At 42.9% G+C, this 15,202-nt stretch overlaps 1 protein-coding gene and 1 pseudogene across 1 annotated transcript in view; both read left to right on the top strand.

Moving 5' to 3' along the window:
• The window catches only part of NFIA (nuclear factor I A), a 589,215-nt gene that overhangs the window by 93,382 nt on the left and 480,631 nt on the right, over nt 1-15,202 (top strand). The gene's annotated exons all lie outside the window — the stretch shown is intronic.
• LOC121155401 lies at nt 4,164-4,248 on the top strand (annotated as a pseudogene).

The raw sequence follows: 15,202 nt of genomic DNA, 5'->3' as shown, positions 1-15,202 counted from the left end.
TCCACATAAAGGAACACATATTGTCACAAAATGTTCTTTTCTCCTCTTTACATTCAGTTAGGGCATTATCTTTCTCCTAATTGGATGAAAAATTGATATAATACTGGAGCGTTTTATTTATGGTGGCAAAAAGAGACTTCAAAATATTTGTTATATAAGGTGATGTTGGGTATGAAAGAGTTGCAACCCTTGGGCTTAGAGGCACAGGATTACAAAATGTTTGAGCTGGCAGGATTTGGGAGAATTATCTACTTCATTGACAGATAAGGGAATTGAGGCTGAAACAGATTACACATCATAAGGTCACCCAGCAATTATTAGTGATGCCAGCACTTGAGCCCATGCTGATTCTCATGTGTAACTCCTTCCCTTCCTTTTCTTTCTTCCTCCCTTCATTTCCTTCCTTCTTTTTTTCCTTCCTTCCATCCTTCCTTCCTTCCAGTAAACACAATTGAACTCTTTACTGTTCATTAGCTGTTAGAATTCTCCTGAAAAAACAAAGAGGACTAAAGCCCAGCCTTAAGGAGGTCACAGACTAATGAGGAAACAGGGCAGAAACCATAAGTAGTGCAAAAATGCCTTAGAGTAGACCTATGTTCAGAACATTCCAGGAGCTGCTCTGGGAGCTTCAGAGCCCTCCCGGTGGATGTGTTATTTGAATTTTGAGGTGGGAGACAGACTTGGCTCTGTAGGAAAGGAGTAATGCTCAGTGTGAGTAGTAGCAGAGAGTGCAAGGACACAATAGCTAGAACAAAATCATCTGTAATCAGGCACTGACTGCCCGCAGCCCTCAGAAAGAGAGAGAGCCCTTCATGTCAAAGGATTCATTCCAGATGTAAAAGGTTGGCCATTGTCTTGCCAAAGGCGGCTGAGACTGAGCAGAGTTGGACTTTCAAGAGAAAATGAAAAGGAGAAGTCATTAGGACACTCTGTGGGTTGCTAGGGTCTGAGCATTCTTTGGGTTTCTGTGGCCACTGACCAGAGTGCAAACTAAAAAAAAATTGCTTGTTGATTGCTGAAGTGATTAAGTGGATAGCCTTATTGATCCTCACCTAGCTTGGAACAGACCTCCGTAACCAACATCAAGAGCTTTAATAAGAGCACAGGAAAGATTTACTGGATGCAAGTGCCTTTCATTAGCGAGGACTAAGGGGAAATAAAACATGCTGACCCACCAGTGAGGGGCCATGGCGTGGCTTGCAGCCTAGTGACTGCCAACCAGGCAGCAAAGTAAGAGGAGATCGTGCAAGACAGCATGCACTTATCAAAGCATTGGAAAAAAGTTCCACCGATTACCAGATTGGTGGCTCCCCGCAAATGTGGCCGCCCAGGAAGCCAGGAGACAATCACAAAGGCAACTGCTTTCTACATCCAAGGCTCGGAGCTGGCATGGTTTTCATTAGGGGTTACCTCAGATCTTCCTCTTAGCTCTAAAGAGTGCTTAGTTTTCTCCTCATTATCAAGGTAGGGAACTAAAACTAATAGAGTGGCTGCCATGATAGGCCTAGGACTAGAACCCAACTCTTTCTGATAATTGTTGAAGATTTTCTCTTCAAAAGCAGATTTACAAGTATTTATTTCTCCTCTATAAGCTCTGAGCTGCCTTCACTCAACTGTACAGTCTGATCAAAATTTCAGCTTCCTTGAGCAATTGCTATGTGCCAGGTGCCAATCCAATATGCCATTTAGTCTTCACAACCAGCTTAGGAGTTGGTCCTACTATTATTATCCCCATCGTATAGATGGATTAACTCAGGCTTGGAATGTTACCTTGCCCTAGGTTTGTTCAGCTAGCAGGAAATAATGTGAGACCTTTAACTCATGGTTATCCAATCCTAGATCCCAAGCCCTAAGCAATGACATCCCAGTTGTTTCTTTAAGAAAGAATAAGTAAAGCAACATAGCTACACGTCTAAGCAGACACAAAACGCAAGGTATGTCTGCATGCACTCAGACATTCCGGACGCCCATGAAACTCCTGCTTCATTTCGAGCGTTTTTCCAAGCCTGGAGGATAGAACAACGATCAAGAAAGGCCGCCATGAGCGTCATCACTCTTTTTGGTTCCAGCAGACAGCAAATGAAGAACACAAAAGATAAAAAACAAAATTTCTGATGAGGTTATAATTAAACAGAAAAAAGAAAGGTAAGGCATTTGTCCTTGCTGCTAAGATACCAGTTAAGATACAACATCCCCTTTCAGAAGGCCTGACTTCTGGTCTGTTCTCTGGTTCTGATCCATCTCCCTAATTAAGACCCATGGCAGGTAGGAAGTGCCAGTGTCACTGCCAGCCCTGTGGGATACCCAGATGGAGTTTCTGACTCCCAGCCTTACTCTAGCCCAGTCCCGATCATGGAACTGTCAGATGGGAGTTGTGTGTGTGTGTGTGTGTGTGTGTGTAAACGTCTTTGCCTCTCAGATAAATAAAAACAAATTTTAAAATGTTTACAGTAAAATATAATTATAACTTCTGTTTGCGTGGACAACGAGGATGCGGGGGAAAATGGAGGAGGGGTACTGCAAGAATTGAATTCTAACAGCAGAGCTGGCTCAGAGCAGGCCAGAGCAGATGTAGAGAGGGTGCCACATGCTGAATAGACTTTGAAGGCAACACTGAAGAAGAGCTGCTGCTGTTTGCATATCGCTGGACAGTGCCCCCTGCCAGCTGCTCTTCCGTTTTGACTGACATCAACCAAGTTAGACCATGAAAACTAGACTGACATCACAGAGCACTATGATACCATGTGCTCTCTGCACCCTGGGAGAGTTTTATGAAGTTTCACCACAAGACCTACTAGAAAGCTGAACAGCCCCCTGCCACAGCTCCAGTGGGAGCAGGGGAAGCAGACAGAAGAGAAAAAAAATACACCTGCAGACCACTCCCTTCTTTCCTAAATTACCCTCAGGAATGTTTTGCCAGTTTTTCACTGCCAAAGCTGAAGTGGCTATAAAAGAAACAGAAAATTAGGTGTACTGAAAAAAAAAGGGTAAAGAGTTTAGCACAGAAGTTAAAATAGCCACAGAGGAAGCCCACACCCCATTTCTGAATGTTGGTATAGGGGCTTGATCTCCCTTCCAACAACAGCTTCCTGCTAATGTGTACCTTGAAAGGCAGCAGGTCATGGCTCAAAAAGCTGGATTTCTATAACCCATGTGGGAGACCTGGGGAGAGGTCCTGGCTCCTTGCTTCAGCATGGACTAGCCCTGGCTGTTAAAGTGGATGAGAACATATGGGAGACCTGTCTCCACTTCTTCCCCCCCCCCCCCTCTCCATCTCTCTGTCTTTCTGTCTGTGTCTTTTAAATAAATTTTGAAAATCAAGCCCCCAGTGAAGACCAGCTCATATATTTCAAAGCAGCTGAAGAATCTTTCTTTTTCTCAGGGCAGGTCAATGACAACAGAAGAAGGTGTCTGCCCCTTATGTTCAAACACTTATTCTTGAAATCAAGGGAGTTTGTCAGAGGTTGACAGGGAAACTTTGTGTAATGTTCTCACAAGGGTGACAGCCAGTGATGCACCATTGTCTGCAGATCTGTCTCTGGGAGACAGCAGATTGTGCACAGGTGAATCTTTGAGAGAAATAACAGCGAAGAGAACCGTGGACAAGACAAGCCTGATACAACATTGATCTGACAGAGCGCTGCCCACCTCATCACCATGTTTGAGATACAACCACTCTTTCCTGTGGGGATGCCTTCACCCTCTATAACACAAGATGTCAGCCAATAAGGACAGTGTTTGAGTAGGAAAGATAGCATGTCAGTCTGTGCTAGTAAACCTCGAAGCCCAAACACCACATCAGAGCCTCGGGATTAGAAAAGAGACCGAACTCTATTCTAAATCCAAAGGTATCATATTCATCCAAACACACAGGGAGATGGTGAATGGTTTTTGTTGGCCTTCCCTCCCAATATTTGATGGGTTCTGGGAATTCATAGGATAGTGCTTTCTTCTGAGGGAATTCCTGGGATGTAGCATTATGTTAGCAACTTGAATTTGCTTCCTTCTGATGTAGGATATAGGAGCCTCCTTATTTCATCACAAAAACTATTTTAATATTTCATATTTTAACATTTTATGTATTGGAAAGGTAGAGTAACAAGGGAGAGAGAAATAAAAAGATATTTTCCATCCACTGGCTCATTCCCTAAATTACCGCACCAGTGCTCACTTCAGCAGAATATATACTAAAATTGGAACAATACAGAGAAGATCAGCACGACCCCTGCATAAGAATGACAACCAAATGACCACAACAGTCAGGGCAGGTCCAGGCTAAGCCCAGGAGCCAAAACCTGCCAGTATGTCTCCCACATGGATAGAAACACCCAAGTAATTGAGTCAGCATTCATTGCCTTCTGAGCACATTAGCAAGGAGCAGCTAGGGTTCAAATCACTGCTCTGATGCAGAATTTCAAGCATTATGAATCCCATCTTAACTTACTGCACTTCAACACCGGTCCTTAATATCTGCCACTTGCCCAGCCATCTTCTAGAAACAATACTAAATCCTTGGGAACTTTAGAATTCAGATTATTTTGGCACTTTTCCTTACATATTTAGGACTATGTGTGACAAAGGACTAAATTCGTTTGAACTCAAGAATCCCGTATTGAGCACTTTATCTGAGCAATTATAACTTTTACTCAGAGAAATTACTTTTACTCAAACAAATTACAATTCTAAGAATTATTTTTAAGTAAACAAATGAGAATAAGTCAACACACGTGTGCTGCATGTTTTAGGAGACTCACTGCTGATGTAGATCTGAACAATTGGCTCAAGCTGAAGTGTGGAGAGAATGATAATACTTGTGTCTAAATAAGTAAAACCAATAGTAGAAAAGTTATAAATAGTATTTTTACAAAGATAAATGCAGTTAAGAGCTTCAGTAGGAAGGGCAAGTGGGTGAGAGATGGGCAAAATCTATTCTGTGCCTCAAATTCCCAAGTCATTCATTCATTCATTTATTCACTCAGTAAACATAACTTGGTTAGGGTCTGGCATGCAAATCAAACTTAAAAGAAGACTGATGACAGGTCCCTGGGATAGATAGCTTTCTGGGGAAACAGAAAAGAGGCTTCCAAGTCTGCTTGTGGTAAAGGACATTTAGCAAAGGGAGGTTTTGTCAAGCAAATGGCCCTTTGCTGAGTCTGAAAAAAATAGTGAATGTTGCAGGAGGAGGAGGGAGGACACAGCACCAGAAGCAGAATAATCACAAAGCTCCTGAAAGGAAAGAGGAAGTTCATGGCATGTGTGGGAGACAGGTGGAGGATCAGGGGAGGAGAGAGAAGGAGCCTAACACTGTACAGGGCAATGGGAAGCCAGGGCAACAACTAATGAATGGAGCTAACACAGCTTGTGGCTTTGGAGGTGGAGGAGTTTAGGGGACTAAAAAGGCATGAAACACCACAGAAGCCTACTTGGGAGAATAACAAGAGGATACTAGTTAAAATGAACAAAAGTCTAAAGCATAACCGACAAATTCATGGTGGCATAAATACTCATGCAAAATAAACACTTGATATTCTAGACATGAGATGAAAATAATATGCTTTGGGTGAGATACGGCATTCATGCATGCAGCAGTGAAATTTAAATGAACCATCACAGGGTTTAGCTTCATAGGTGGGAAATGGGTCAAGAAGTTGGAGCTGAATTGGTTAGCAGTTTTCAGCTAACGTGTCACCTCCAATTGATAATGTGCTTCATTGGTCAGGATTTCAATGCTACCTCTTGTTGTATCAGGAAATGAGGTGTCATCAGTTGTTAATACTTGCCAAGGCTGGAAGACAAAACAACAAAACCCTACCAGGCAGCAGTCATTTCTAGTCTGGTAGGCCAGAGGTGGTCAGGAAAGCAAGGACATAGGAGAGGTGAAAGGTCAGTGTGTAAGATGTTGGAAGGGCAGGTTTCCAGGACAGAATTCTCACTGGAGCTGTCAAGACCTACAATTCAGCTGTGGGAATATTGGCTGGGGTAGCAAGGCACCTACCTACCTGCTTAAAACACAAACATACGTGTGGTGCTGCATGTCCCTCTTTGGTAAAGAAAAGCATCTTCAGGAAAACAAAACAAAGCACAACACCCCTATGTGTCTTTTTTCCACATTGCAACTAGATTTTTTTATTCTTGTTTTCTGTTTTACAGTTTTGCAGGCATAGGACTTCCACCTCTTTCCCTCCCCTTTCTCCCTGTCCCTTTGCCCCTTTCAAGTCCTTTGGCTGGATTCTTGACTGCGGTATTCTGCTCTTTCCATGTGTCATGACATTGTAGGGATCTTGTGATTTAAGGGAAAGGTGAATGAATTAAAAAGCTCTCTGCTGTTACAATGTAAGTGGGAGAAAGTGGATAATCCTCCTTCCTGTATCATCAGCAGCTTCCATTCTCAATAAGACAGGAAGGGCCGCCACACTCAAGAGCATCTCAGCAGTGCCAATGAAGCCAGTCATTGCCCATTTCCTCTAGCACAACAGGCAGCATGTGAGCCAGCTCACTGCCCGAGACCCAAGCCCAAGCCTTGGAGTTTTTATTTTAATTGCTGTGTGAATGCTCAGCATGAGATCCACTCTGTAAACAACATGATAAATGTATGATACAGTGTTGTTGAATTCAGGTACAGTGTACCACGTGTGTCTCCTGAACCCACTAGGCTTTCTTTACTAAAACCTGTACCCATTGATGAGTAACTGCACATTTACTGTTCTCCCCGGCTCACGGCAGCTCACTTTCCACTTGGGTTTTGTGAGTGTGACCACTTTGAATATCTCATATGAGTGGAATCATGCATTATCTGTCTTTCTGTGACTGGCTCATTTCACTTAGTGTAATTTCTGCAAGGTTCATCCGGGTTGTCCCATATTGCAGAATTCCCTTCCTTTTTAAACACTCAGTAAAGTCCTGCTGCATGCACAGTGGCATTTTCTTAATCCCTCAACCACTAATAGACACTTAATTTATTTCCACATCTTCCCTGTCATGAATGGTGCTGCTGTAATGAATCTAAAATGACTAATATCTCTTGAGTTCTTGGTGTCAATTCTTACAATAAATATCAAGAAGTAGGAGTTGCTGGATCAGATGGGACTTCTATTTTTAATATTTTGAGGAACCACCAGGCTGTTTTTCATGGCAGCTGCACCATTTGGCACTACCAGCAGCAATGTATACAGTTCCGTTTTTTCCCACATCCTCTCTCGAATCTCCTTCTGGACTCTGGAGTGGCAGCATCTCTGGAGTTGGGCAGGGGCGGGCCATCAGCTCCCAGGTGCCCTGGTGGAGAACTGGGCTCACAGCTCTCCCTCACACCGTGTGTGTCAGCCGTCCTTGCAATACTCACAGAAATCTTCAGGACCAGAGGGAACCGTGGTATCCTGGCCCTGTAGAGCATGTCTAAAAAGGTTTGTCCAAAAAAGAGTTAATGACCGCTTCTCTGCAGGAAGCCCTAAAGAAATGAGTGTTCTGAAGTGTAGAACATTCGCTTTTACGGTAGGTGGTGTTATTGTTACATGTTCTTACAGACAGTGCTAATTAACAATCCTAAAGGCCACATCATGAAATTATTTCTCAGCTTAAAACCCTGCAATGTTTAACACATCCCAGCATTTCAATTATATCTGAGACACTGTCCAGAGCCACACATTGCTCTGTGGCTGACACAGTGCAAGTGGCCCTTGAGTGCACGTGAAGCCCAAACGGGACCAAGCAGCACCAGACAAATGGCCTTCGTCAACAGCCAAACCAGAATCTTCAGGGAAAATGAAAAATAGGCCATCTCTGTGGGAGACAAGCCATGGCATGTGACTCTACCAAATTTTTTTGTATGTGAAGAAGCTGACATGATTTGTTTTTTAAAATGCTGATAAATGGTCCTCTGTTCTATTTAAAGGACGTTGAGTTTCCCTGTTTTCCCTCTGACTCCTACCTCCCTTCTTCTGTCACCTCTAACCACTGCAAAATACACCTCACATTTGAACTTGGGGTGCCCCGGGCTGGACTTTCCCTGGCTGTGTCTCAGTCAGCAGAGAGTACTTTGACAAGCAGACAGAGCTTCTTTGTCTCTCACCCGGCGAAACAGCGCAAAGTGCAGCCAGAAAAGCCTTCGCTCCAGCACACACACACACACACACACACACACACACACACACACACACACACGAAGCCCTTGGCCTTCTCTGCCACCTGCCGCAGCCGCCCCCGCCCGCCCCCGCCTGAGCCTCTACAGCAGACAGTTTTCAGCTCAGGCACAGAGCCCAGTTCAGCGGGCCAAGTGGCCTGAATCCTTGGGCCAAGGTTTGGCAGACAACACCATGACAGAGCCTCCCGCTTGGAAGGTGCTGGTGCCGAGACCACATTTGGGAGCAGCACATATGTGATTCCACTGGTTTTCACACAAAGAAACAGACTGTGCCAGTGGCCAGCCAGCCAGCTGGGCACTCATCTGCAACCACAGAGGCAGGAGTGGGGAAGCAACTTGCCTGATTCCCTTTGCATGTTCTCCCCAAGGGCCCACTGTCTGTATTAGCCATTTCCTCATCGCTGCCTCCCTAACACTGTCCCACAGTACCCCACAGTGAAGAGACGCCTTGTAATCCTGTAGGGATGCAAGACCTGTGCATCTTCTTGGCCGCATATCACCAAGCCCACTGCCTTGCACTGAACACACTCTCAATCAAAGGCTTTGAATAGAGAGATGGCTGGACAGATGCATGATGAATGCATGCATGATAATTGCATAGATGGACAAATGAATGGATGGATAGAGAAAACACGATGCTTCTCCCTTTCTAAAAGAACCGAATCCTCCTCGTGGGAATTAGGAGTCAACAAATAAGTTTGTTTTTCCCTAGACTGTCTAAGATACAGTGACTACATATGGCCTCTATAAAACTATCTTAGAAGACAAGTAATTAGCTCCCAGGACAGTTAGTAATGAACTGTTTCATATTTATTCTCCATTTGTCTCTGATTCTAGAAAGAGATAGACAGACAGAGGAGGAAGACAAAGAGGGAAGGTGAGAGGGAGGAAAGAAGAAAGAAACTGAGTCCTCTCCCTGACACGTTCAAGCTGGGCTCTAGATTCCCTGAGAATTGATACAGGCTGACATTGTAGGACCAGCAACGCCTTGTCATGCCACCAATTCCCACTCTATCACCAAAACAAACATCACTTACTGGCCACAGGATTCTTGTCAACTGATACAAGGCTTATTCTCTCAGTTGTCCTCAGTAGTTCTCTAGAAAGGTACATAATCATCAATACAGTCAGTTTTCTGTCCTTGTGTTTGAAAATGGGTGTGGGGAATCTGGTAGACACTGCTTACATCCTGGTTCACGGTTTTGTTTTGCTTTGTTTTGTTTTGTTTTGTTTTGTTTTGTTTTGTTTTGCAGTGAGATCATGGGCAAACTACTAAGATACCACTAGCCTAAGTTGTTTCTATATTTGCTTGAAGGTCAACAGAACTGATTCTATACAGTTCCTCTGGTGTCAGTGTGAAACCACAGTGAACACCTGAGATAATAAGTGCTCAGTGCACATCAGCTGTTGCGTGCAGAGACTGCGAATGGATCACAAGTCTCCTCTTTCTGCAGAAGGTCTTTCTCATGACTGTCAAGTCTGCAGCTCAGCTGCATCCCTTCCAAAGAGGTGGTAGTCTAAAGGCAAACATGACCTTCCGATTACACTTACAACTACAAAAGGAAGTTCTAGTATGACTTGAGGAAGTTTAGTCTGTAATTTAGCTAGCCCAGAATGATTCCGACATTGCCCAGAGACTGACAGAATTAAAGTGAGAAGACTTGCATTCTGCTCAAAGCTCTGGCCCTAACTAGCCAGCTAAACAGGTAGAGGTCACCTCTCCACTATTGTCTTAGATCTCTTCCACAATAACATGGTACTCATGAATGCACATACCTGTCAATCCCCAGTTCTACTCTTTGCGATCCACTTTATATCTTCTCTTTATCTCACTAAGGCCTGCCCTAACCATTGTCACTGAAAATAAATCCCCCATCTCTAAGAATCTCTAATGCCTGTCTGTGCTATGCAAATGGGAGTCCATATCATAATCCTTTGGAATGGTGATAATCACAACACCATATTATGCTTACTGCAGGATGCAGGATTGTTCTAGGCTACACACATTGCACACACAAGCACATGCATGCCCATACACTGTTAATTATCATAACACCTTTCTAATCAAAATCCTGCACTGCAGATGAAAAGATACTATACACACACACACACTCCCCAAAACATGTTAACTTTTACAAGGACAAATACTTTAAGTTCTGAGACAAGAACTTGAACTCACATAGCTGTGATGTTAGGCACTAGTAAGACCTTTGCTTGTCATTTAGAGTCTCACCTCTCAGTAATTTCCCTGAGAATGAGGACAGTATGACACAATGGCTAATAAAAAGTTTTTACTTTAGACTGTATTTCAAGATTTATTTGTTTTCATTTGAAAGGCAGATTTTTACAGAATAAGGAGAGAAAGAGAGAGAGACAGAAATGTCCACCATCTGCTGGTTCACCGCCCAAATGGCCAGAGTTAACCTGAAGTAGGGAGCCAGCACTTCTTCTGGATCTCCATGCAGTTGTAAAGTCCCAAGAAAGTGGGCCATCCTCCACTGCTTTCCCAGGCCACAAGCAGTGGTCTGGGAACAAAATGGAGTATCCAAGACCTGAACTGGGGCTGACATAGGATCCTGGTGCTGAAGGGTAAAAGATTTTCCTGGTGAGCCCCTGCAGCAGGCTCTCTGTATCTAAACCCCAGATCAATTTAACTGTTTATGTCTCCATTTTGCCATACATGTGAGAGTAATAAATGTCCTTTTTCCGTGGGTTGTTATGAGAATTCGTTGTATTTCTTGAAGCAAAGCGTTGAAAGCAGAGCAGAGTCTGGCATCCAGCAAGTGCTGTGCAGACACATCTTGTTCCTGTGTACAGTAGTCCAGTTTGACACTTGTCTGCAGTCCCTTTGTCTTACACATAGGAAGTGCTTTCGTGTCAGCTCCAGGGATTTAAATGAGTTAAGCAAGACCATGGAACCTGGAGCCAAACAAATAAGTTCCAGTCCTGACTCAACCACAAATTAACTTTGTGAACTTGAGCACATCAATGAGCTCCTACATCTAGGTTTTCTCAATTTGTAAAGTGAGAATCACACATGCTGCCGTGTGAAGCCACTAAATTATGCTGCCAATTCAACAGCTATGCTGTATATGTATAGGCTATCTAATGAATCAATGAAAGGGATTGTAATTAGTTTAGGGGCAGGCATCATGACACAGTAAGTTAAGCCACAGTGTGTGATGCCTGTATCCTATATCAGAGTACCAGTTCAAGTCCAGACTACACCACTTCCAATCCAACTTCCTGTAATACATCCTGGGAGGCAGAAGATGATGGCTGCAATGCTTGAGCCCTGTCAACACATGGATGGAGTTGTGGACTTTGACAAGGTCTATTTGCAGGCATTTGAGTAGTGAACCAGGGAATGGAAGAACAGACAATAATATTCTCTCTCTCTCTCTCTCTCTCTCTCTCTCTCTCCCTCTCTCTCTCTCTCTGTGTGTGTGTGTGTGTGTGTGTGCATGTATGTGAGTCTAGTAAATGGTTTAACATAAATATTTTGTAGTAATAGGTTGGTCTCAACGAAGACAACTCACTGGACTTCTGAGGTCTTTATCTGGAACAACTCCTTATCTTACTGCACAGGCAGAGAGCACAGTTCCCTCCATGGGAGCCCTGTTTGTAGAACCCAGAGCATGCCACCTTGAAAGCTTAGAGCAGAGGCACCCTCCTGAATGAATCCACTGGAGAAACCCCTGCTCTGGGTCCAACACAGGACAACTTATAACTGATCAGCTACATGTGACTGTGTTCCAAAGGATTCAAAATACTTTCCCTGGGATGAGAAAAAAAATGTCAGTCCAGTGTTAGAAATCAGATAGAAAATGATGTTATGGACCAGATGATATTATGAAAGAGAAGTTTATTTTAGTTATTTATTTACCCTTAGAGTTAGAGGCACAACCAATTTTATTTTGGTGTTTTAATTTGAGAGGTGGAAAGACAGACAGTAGGACAAACATACAGAGACCTCCTGGTCATGGTTCATTCTCCAAATGCCACTATTGCCAGAAGACTGAAGCCAGAAGGCAGGGACTCAATGAAGTTTTCCCATGTGGGTGGTAGGAGCCCTATTTAATTCCTCTCACCCTCATCTGGGAGATTTGTGGGCACTGAGACCCAGCACTTCCTCTAACCCACCAAGAAGTACTTAGTGAATTTAGTAGCCACGGTTATCATTCCCCTCTTTAGAGACCTCCTCACTACTTTGTTTCAGCCTTAGTGCCTGAACCCAAGAGTCCCCACGCTCTCTCTGCCTCTCACTTGCTCCAATATAGACAATTCTCCATGGTCTGAACTTTTCCTGACTTGAGCCAACACTCCTTCATTCCTTCCTCCACACAAGATAGACAAGTGCCTGCTGAGACACATGCCTTCTAAAGTTTTTCCCTATCCAGGTAATATTAGCTTAAAGACATAAACTCCTGACAGCGCTTAAGGCCCTGATTCTGATCACACATTGCCTCTGAATGCTTGCTGCCTAATCCATAAAGTCAGATGATAACATGTATCTCACAGGCTTATCATGATAACTAAAGGAGATTACCTATCTGCCTGCTTCTGTTGCCTAAAACAATCACTCAAGATTTAGTGATTTATAATAACAACCATTTTCCTACCTCATGATTCTACGGATTTGCAACTTGGGCTGATCTCAGCCTGGTAGTTCTCTGAACTTAGCTAAGTTTTGGAGGAGTGAGGTCAGAGCTCACACAGTATAATTCTGCTCACATTCAACTGGTCAAAACAGTTCACAAGACCAGTCTGCATTCATGGAAAAGGTAAATAGATTCTGTCTCTTGATGGGAGCCGCATAAAATTGAGGCTATTTTTGCTTTCTGTTAGAGCTAATGAATCTGAAACATTTGATCCTCAAATATTTGAACAAATTTTTGTCATATTTCTGGTTCCGAAATTTGGGAGGAACTTTTACAAGAAACTCAAAAGTTGAACTTTTGGCATGTGCCCAACACTGTGATAGGATTTTTCTAAAAAAAGGATTCCAAATATGTTTGTGACAAATCTTTTGCCTTCAAGGTGTTCATGGTAAAATTGAAAGGAAACGTACACACACTAAGATGAACTAAAGGACCACAATTAAATATCAATTAAAGGCAACAAATGGCTGTCATGGGGGGCAGGTAGCGTTAAAGAATAATATATTGCACAATGATTCCTAAGTCCCAGCAGAGACAGATTAGGAGAAAATAGTCTGCGGTGGCCAGAAAAGGATTAACATAGCAGACAGGGAGGGTTCAAGGTGAGTCTTGAAAGATGGGTTAAGTTGGTCCAAAACACAAACTAAAATGGGCATCTATTTTCTATCCAGTCTCGCTTTTTAAAAACATTTACCAGCCAAAATTATCTATAGCTGTAGTTTACACAATTAAACTGTTTTCAATCTTGTGGGGATTTAGGGGAGATCCTAATCTTTGGAGCCATTTATCAAAGAGAAGACCTTTTTTGATGACCAAAGAATAGTTCTGAAAGAAGAATAATTTTTTAAGAACAGATCTTATTTTTAGTGCCAAAAGCTGAAAGTGAGTTTACTTTTCTTCTCAGATTCCACTTCTTTGTTTTGTATTTCAAACATGGTTCATCCTATAAAGGAACATCACAGAGGATTTCAATGTAATACTTCTGGCATATAATAGATAATAAATAATGTTTAATTCCTTGTCCATGCGCTCCTCTAGTTCCTAACTAATCAAAGCAATTTATCAAGTGTCACGTTTGTGCCTGGGGTTTAGTTCAGCCTCCACTTCTCAATCTAACAACCCAAAAATGCACCTGGGCAGCAGCAAGTGATGGCTCATGTACTTGAACCCATGTCCTCAAGTGCTACTTCCCCTGTCAGAGACCCAGGGAGTCCATGCTTCCTACCTTCAGTCTGGACTAGCTCTAGTTGTGCTAATCATTTGGAGCATGAACCTCTCTCTCTCTCCCTTGCAAATTTAAATGAAAGTTAATAAATAATCATTTTTGAAGCAAAATAAATCTGATGTCACAGCACCACATTGACACTCCAGTAGCCACACAGCAAAGTTCATTCCAGAAGATCCCAATACAGCAAATGACAAAACAAAGGTGATATTTATTCAAAATTTCTGCGCTCCTGAAATTCACCGCATCCCCCATACCTCTGTGTACTAGCCCTTGGGAGCTTTCACTGCCTAAAATAAACCTCTTCCTAAAATAAACCTTCTTTCCATCCACCAATCTAGCTGACTGCAATTGCCTTCTCACTGTCCATCTCAGATATCTGCTTCCCCAGGAAGACTTCCCTGGGCCTACTTCCCACCTCCCCAACACCGATTTAAAGACCCAACCTGATTACTCCTCCAGAAGTATAGGCAACAGCATACTATTTCTGAAAATGGCTGTGTAATAGATGTAGAAATTTACTGGTTAAGTGATAGATTGGTGGATGGGCAACTAGAAAGATGAACAAGACAATTCACCAAGATATGACAATTGTGAGATCAATTTGCCAAAAGTTCATTTCAAGCTCTGAGACAAATATAAAGTGTCTCTCGTGAGGCATATATTTCTCAAACCAGATATGGAGGCTACACTTTCCATAAATATGTGGAAAATGATGGTTAGGGCTTGATATCATAAAGTAACAGACCCAATATGGAAAATTTCTGCTCTGCACAAATACACACAGAGAGAAAGAGAGAGAGACAGACAGAGAGAGAGAGAGAGAGAGAGAGAGAGAGAGAGAAATACTCACCAGAAACAGCAGGTGAGCAACATAATTAGAAAGAGATGCATAAATCCAAGGAACAAAAGTCATTTCTACTGGAAGATTTCAGGGGAAAATTTGAGCTCTAGTCCTTGGAGATGAGATTCCTTACCAACTGTCAGACTCAATAAGCGTGAGACACCCAAACTTGACATATTTGGAAGGAAACTTTTCTGTGCACAGAGACTGAAGTTAGTGGCTCTTAGACCCCTAACATAAATCATTTCCACTGTGCCAAAGTCTTCAACTAGCAAAGGGACCAGGATATCCCAGCAGTTGGCTTCCAAATATTTACTGTCTTTCATCATCCACAG

The sequence above is a fragment of the Ochotona curzoniae genome, unplaced genomic scaffold (genome assembly GCF_017591425.1).
Source record: "Ochotona curzoniae isolate NIBS_2020 unplaced genomic scaffold, NIBS_Ocur_1.0 contig_291, whole genome shotgun sequence".
Classification (NCBI taxonomy): domain Eukaryota; kingdom Metazoa; phylum Chordata; class Mammalia; order Lagomorpha; family Ochotonidae; genus Ochotona; species Ochotona curzoniae.
Note: the sequence above shows the minus strand (reverse complement) of the source record. Positions and strands in the feature narration are given on the sequence as shown.